The 5000-nt window shown below is 46.8% G+C and overlaps 15 non-coding genes and 2 pseudogenes across 15 annotated transcripts in view; all 17 read right to left on the bottom strand.

Moving 5' to 3' along the window:
• LOC146230929 (5S ribosomal RNA) overlaps positions 1-69 on the bottom strand; it is a 119-nt gene extending 50 nt beyond the window's left edge. The window contains exon 1 of the ribosomal RNA XR_014743855.1: positions 1-69. This exon is cut by the window's left edge and continues 50 nt beyond it. This is a non-coding gene — a ribosomal RNA (5S ribosomal RNA).
• A 178-nt stretch (positions 70-247) lies between these two features.
• LOC146230928 (5S ribosomal RNA) lies at positions 248-366 on the bottom strand. Its single transcript, XR_014743853.1, has one exon. It is a non-coding gene; the product is annotated as a 5S ribosomal RNA (ribosomal RNA).
• A 172-nt stretch (positions 367-538) lies between these two features.
• LOC146230927 (5S ribosomal RNA) lies at positions 539-657 on the bottom strand. The gene has a single exon (XR_014743852.1). It is a non-coding gene; the product is annotated as a 5S ribosomal RNA (ribosomal RNA).
• Positions 658-831: 174 nt separating this feature from the next.
• On the bottom strand, positions 832-950 carry LOC146230926 (5S ribosomal RNA). Its single transcript, XR_014743851.1, has one exon. It is a non-coding gene; the product is annotated as a 5S ribosomal RNA (ribosomal RNA).
• A 178-nt stretch (positions 951-1128) lies between these two features.
• On the bottom strand, positions 1129-1247 carry LOC146230925 (5S ribosomal RNA). The gene has a single exon (XR_014743887.1). It is a non-coding gene; the product is annotated as a 5S ribosomal RNA (ribosomal RNA).
• Positions 1248-1429: 182 nt separating this feature from the next.
• LOC146230924 (5S ribosomal RNA) lies at positions 1430-1548 on the bottom strand. Its single transcript, XR_014743850.1, has one exon. It is a non-coding gene; the product is annotated as a 5S ribosomal RNA (ribosomal RNA).
• A 178-nt stretch (positions 1549-1726) lies between these two features.
• LOC146230923 (5S ribosomal RNA) lies at positions 1727-1845 on the bottom strand. The gene has a single exon (XR_014745526.1). It is a non-coding gene; the product is annotated as a 5S ribosomal RNA (ribosomal RNA).
• Positions 1846-2015: 170 nt separating this feature from the next.
• On the bottom strand, positions 2016-2134 carry LOC146230922 (5S ribosomal RNA). The gene has a single exon (XR_014743849.1). It is a non-coding gene; the product is annotated as a 5S ribosomal RNA (ribosomal RNA).
• A 172-nt stretch (positions 2135-2306) lies between these two features.
• On the bottom strand, positions 2307-2425 carry LOC146230921 (5S ribosomal RNA). Its single transcript, XR_014743848.1, has one exon. It is a non-coding gene; the product is annotated as a 5S ribosomal RNA (ribosomal RNA).
• A 174-nt stretch (positions 2426-2599) lies between these two features.
• Positions 2600-2718, bottom strand: LOC146230920 (5S ribosomal RNA). The gene has a single exon (XR_014743847.1). It is a non-coding gene; the product is annotated as a 5S ribosomal RNA (ribosomal RNA).
• A 182-nt stretch (positions 2719-2900) lies between these two features.
• On the bottom strand, positions 2901-3019 carry LOC146230919 (5S ribosomal RNA). Its single transcript, XR_014743876.1, has one exon. It is a non-coding gene; the product is annotated as a 5S ribosomal RNA (ribosomal RNA).
• A 182-nt stretch (positions 3020-3201) lies between these two features.
• LOC146230918 (5S ribosomal RNA) lies at positions 3202-3320 on the bottom strand. Its single transcript, XR_014745525.1, has one exon. It is a non-coding gene; the product is annotated as a 5S ribosomal RNA (ribosomal RNA).
• Positions 3321-3498: 178 nt separating this feature from the next.
• Positions 3499-3617, bottom strand: LOC146230917 (5S ribosomal RNA). The gene has a single exon (XR_014745524.1). It is a non-coding gene; the product is annotated as a 5S ribosomal RNA (ribosomal RNA).
• A 186-nt stretch (positions 3618-3803) lies between these two features.
• On the bottom strand, positions 3804-3922 carry LOC146230916 (5S ribosomal RNA; annotated as a pseudogene).
• A 178-nt stretch (positions 3923-4100) lies between these two features.
• LOC146230915 (5S ribosomal RNA) lies at positions 4101-4218 on the bottom strand (annotated as a pseudogene).
• Positions 4219-4408: 190 nt separating this feature from the next.
• Positions 4409-4527, bottom strand: LOC146230914 (5S ribosomal RNA). Its single transcript, XR_014743846.1, has one exon. It is a non-coding gene; the product is annotated as a 5S ribosomal RNA (ribosomal RNA).
• Positions 4528-4699: 172 nt separating this feature from the next.
• On the bottom strand, positions 4700-4818 carry LOC146230913 (5S ribosomal RNA). Its single transcript, XR_014745950.1, has one exon. It is a non-coding gene; the product is annotated as a 5S ribosomal RNA (ribosomal RNA).
• Between the last annotated feature and the right edge of the window lie 182 nt (positions 4819-5000).

The following is a 5000-nucleotide window of genomic DNA, read 5'->3' as shown; positions in this document are numbered from 1 at the left end:
AGGCCCGACCCTGCTTAGCTTCCGAGATCAGACGAGATCGGGCGTTGCCAGGCTGGTATGGCCGTACGAAATAAGTTGACAACCATAGGCTACTTATCCATATACAGATTTAGCAATTGACAATGCAAGGTGGTCTCTCTCTCTCTCTCTCTCTCTCGTGTCAAAATGAAAACAGCTTCCAGCCCCTTTCATGAAGGACTACTTGTGCATATTGCAAGATTTCAGTTTCTAAGTGAATGAGCAAAAGAGCATACAGCACCTGGTATTCCCAGGCGGTCTCCCATCCAAGTACTAACCAGGCCCGACCCTGCTTAGCTTCCGAGATCAGACGAGATCGGGCGTTGCCAGGCTGGTATGGCCGTACGAAATAAGTTGACAACCATAGGCTACTTATCCATATACAGATTTAGCAATTGACAATGCAAGGTGGTCTCTCTCTCTCTCTCTTGTGTCAAAATGAAAACAGCTTCCAGCCCATTTCATGAAGGACTACTTGTGCATATTGCAAGATTTCAGTTTCTAAGTGAATGAGCAAAGGAGCATACAGCACCTGGTATTCCCAGGCGGTCTCCCATCCAAGTACTAACCAGGCCCGACCCTGCTTAGCTTCCGAGATCAGACGAGATCGGGCGTTGCCAGGCTGGTATGGCCGTACGAAATAAGTTGACAACCATAGGCTACTTATCCATATACAGATTTAGCAATTGACAATGCAAGGTGGTCTCTCTCTCTCTCTCTCTCGTGTCAAAATGAAAACAGCTTCCAGCCCCTTTCATGAAGGACTACTTGTGCATATTGCAAGATTTCAGTTTCTAAGTGAATGAGCAAAAGAGCATACAGCACCTGGTATTCCCAGGCGGTCTCCCATCCAAGTACTAACCAGGCCCGACCCTGCTTAGCTTCCGAGATCAGACGAGATCGGGCGTTGCCAGGCTGGTATGGCCGTACGAAATAAGTTGACAACCATAGGCTACTTATCCATATACAGATTTAGCAATTGACAATGCAAGGTGGTCTCTCTCTCTCTCTCTCTCTCTCGTGTCAAAATGAAAACAGCTTCCAGCCCCTTTCATGAAGGACTACTTGTGCATATTGCAAGATTTCAGTTTCTAAGTGAATGAGCAAAAGAGCATACAGCACCTGGTATTCCCAGGCGGTCTCCCATCCAAGTACTAACCAGGCCCAACCCTGCTTAGCTTCCGAGATCAGACGAGATCGGGCGTTGCCAGGCTGGTATGGCCGTACGAAATAAGTTGACAACCATAGGCTACTTATCCATATACAGATTTAGCAATTGACAATGCAAGGTGGTCTCTCTCTCTCTCTCTCTCTCTCTCTCGTGTCAAAATGAAAACAGCTTCCAGCCCCTTTCATGAAGGACTACTTGTGCATATTGCAAGATTTCAGTTTCTAAGTGAATGAGCAAAAGAGCATACAGCACCTGGTATTCCCAGGCGGTCTCCCATCCAAGTACTAACCAGGCCCGACCCTGCTTAGCTTCCGAGATCAGACGAGATCGGGCGTTGCCAGGCTGGTATGGCCGTACGAAATAAGTTGACAACCATAGGCTACTTATCCATATACAGATTTAGCAATTGATAATGCAAGGTGGTCTCTCTCTCTCTCTCTCTCTCTCGTGTCAAAATGAAAACAGCTTCCAGCCCCTTTCATGAAGGACTACTTGTGCATATTGCAAGATTTCAGTTTCTAAGTGAATGAGCAAAAGAGCATACAGCACCTGGTATTCCCAGGCGGTCTCCCATCCAAGTACTAACCAGGCCCGACCCTGCTTAGCTTCCGAGATCAGACGAGATCGGGCATTGCCAGGCTGGTATGGCCGTACGAAATAAGTTGACAACCATAGGCTACTTATCCATATACAGATTTAGCAATTGACAATGCAAGGTAGTCTCTCTCTCTCTCTCGTGTCAAAATGAAAACAGCTTCCAGCCCCTTTCATGAAGGACTACTTGTGCATATTGCAAGATTTCAGTTTCTAAGTGAATGAGCAAAAGAGCATACAGCACCTGGTATTCCCAGGCGGTCTCCCATCCAAGTACTAACCAGGCCCGACCCTGCTTAGCTTCCGAGATCAGACGAGATCGGGCGTTGCCAGGCTGGTATGGCCGTACGAAATAAGTTGACAACCATAGGCTACTTATCCATATACAGATTTAGCAATTGACAATGCAAGGTGGTCTCTCTCTCTCTCTCTTGTGTCAAAATGAAAACAGCTTCCAGCCCATTTCATGAAGGACTACTTGTGCATATTGCAAGATTTCAGTTTCTAAGTGAATGAGCAAAGGAGCATACAGCACCTGGTATTCCCAGGCGGTCTCCCATCCAAGTACTAACCAGGCCCGACCCTGCTTAGCTTCCGAGATCAGACGAGATCGGGCGTTGCCAGGCTGGTATGGCCGTACGAAATAAGTTGACAACCATAGGCTACTTATCCATATACAGATTTAGCAATTGACAATGCAAGGTGGTCTCTCTCTCTCTCTCTCTCGTGTCAAAATGAAAACAGCTTCCAGCCCCTTTCATGAAGGACTACTTGTGCATATTGCAAGATTTCAGTTTCTAAGTGAATGAGCAAAAGAGCATACAGCACCTGGTATTCCCAGGCGGTCTCCCATCCAAGTACTAACCAGGCCCGACCCTGCTTAGCTTCCGAGATCAGACGAGATCGGGCGTTGCCAGGCTGGTATGGCCGTACGAAATAAGTTGACAACCATAGGCTACTTATCCATATACAGATTTAGCAATTGACAATGCAAGGTGGTCTCTCTCTCTCTCTCTCTCTCTCTCTCGTGTCAAAATGAAAACAGCTTCCAGCCCCTTTCATGAAGGACTACTTGTGCATATTGCAAGATTTCAGTTTCTAAGTGAATGAGCAAAAGAGCATACAGCACCTGGTATTCCCAGGCGGTCTCCCATCCAAGTACTAACCAGGCCCAACCCTGCTTAGCTTCCGAGATCAGACGAGATCGGGCGTTGCCAGGCTGGTATGGCCGTACGAAATAAGTTGACAACCATAGGCTACTTATCCATATACAGATTTAGCAATTGACAATGCAAGGTGGTCTCTCTCTCTCTCTCTCTCTCTCTCTCGTGTCAAAATGAAAACAGCTTCCAGCCCCTTTCATGAAGGACTACTTGTGCATATTGCAAGATTTCAGTTTCTAAGTGAATGAGCAAAAGAGCATACAGCACCTGGTATTCCCAGGCGGTCTCCCATCCAAGTACTAACCAGGCCCGACCCTGCTTAGCTTCCGAGATCAGACGAGATCGGGCATTGCCAGGCTGGTATGGCCGTACGAAATAAGTTGACAACCATAGGCTACTTATCCATATACAGATTTAGCAATTGACAATGCAAGGTGGTCTCTCTCTCTCTCTCTCTCTCTCGTGTCAAAATGAAAACAGCTTCCAGCCCCTTTCATGAAGGACTACTTGTGCATATTGCAAGATTTCAGTTTCTAAGTGAATGAGCAAAAGAGCATACAGCACCTGGTATTCCCAGGCGGTCTCCCATCCAAGTACTAACCAGGCCCGACCCTGCTTAGCTTCCGAGATCAGACGAGATCGGGCATTGCCAGGCTGGTATGGCCGTACGAAATAAGTTGACAACCATAGGCTACTTATCCATATACAGATTTAGCAATTGACAATGCAAGGTAGTCTCTCTCTCTCTCTCTCTCTCTCTCTCTCTCGTGTCAAAATGAAAACAGCTTCCAGCCCCTTTCATGAAGGACTACTTGTGCATATTGCAAGATTTCAGTTTCTAAGTGAATGAGCAAAAGAGCATACAGCACCTGGTATTCCCAGGCGGTCTCCCATCCAAGTACTAACCAGGCCCGACCATGCTTAGCTTCCGAGATCAGACGAGATCGGGCGTTGCCAGGCTGGTATAGCCGTACAAAATAAGTTGACAACCATAGGCTACTTATCCATATACAGATTTAGCAATTGACAATGCAAGGTGGTCTCTCTCTCTCTCTCTCTCTCTGGTGTCAAAATGAAAACAGCTTCCAGCCCCTTTCATGAAGGACTACTTGTGCATATTGCAAGATTTCAGTTTCTAAGTGAATGAGCAAAAGAGCATACAGCACCTGGTATTCCCAGGCGGTCTCCCATCCAAGTACTAACCAGGCCCGACCCTGCTTAGCTCCGAGATCAGACGAGATCGGGCGTTGCCAGGCTGGTATGGCCGTACGAAATAAGTTGACAACCATAGGCTACTTATCCATATACAGATTTAGCAATTGACAATGCAAGGTAGTCTCTCTCTCTCTCTCTCTCTCTCTCTCTCTCTCTCGTGTCAAAATGAAAACACCTTCCAGCCCCTTTCATGAAGGACTACTTGTGCATATTGCAAGATTTCAGTTTCTAAGTGAATGAGCAAAAGAGCATACAGCACCTGGTATTCCCAGGCGGTCTCCCATCCAAGTACTAACCAGGCCCGACCCTGCTTAGCTTCCGAGATCAGACGAGATCGGGCGTTGCCAGGCTGGTATGGCCGTACGAAATAAGTTGACAACCATAGGCTACTTATCCATATACAGATTTAGCAATTGACAATGCAAGGTGGTCTCTCTCTCTCTCTCTCGTGTCAAAATGAAAACAGCTTCCAGCCCCTTTCATGAAGGACTACTTGTGCATATTGCAAGATTTCAGTTTCTAAGTGAATGAGCAAAAGAGCATACAGCACCTGGTATTCCCAGGCGGTCTCCCATCCAAGTACTAACCAGGCCCGACCCTGCTTAGCTTCCGAGATCAGACGAGATCGGGCGTTGCCAGGCTGGTATGGCCGTACTAAATAAGTTGACAACCATAGGCTACTTATCCATATACAGATTTAGCAATTGACAATGCAAGGTAGTCTCTCTCTCTCTCTCTCTCTCTCTCTCTCTCGTGTCAAAATGAAAACAGCTTCCAGCCCCTTTCATGAAGGACTACTTGTGCATATTGCAAGATGTCAGTTTCTAAGTGAATGAGCA

Source organism: Hypomesus nipponensis, chromosome 24 (assembly GCF_054491055.1).
Source record: "Hypomesus nipponensis isolate SF chromosome 24, ASM5449105v1, whole genome shotgun sequence".
NCBI lineage: Eukaryota > Metazoa > Chordata > Actinopteri > Osmeriformes > Osmeridae > Hypomesus > Hypomesus nipponensis.
This window is presented reverse-complemented; position numbering and strand designations above follow the sequence as displayed.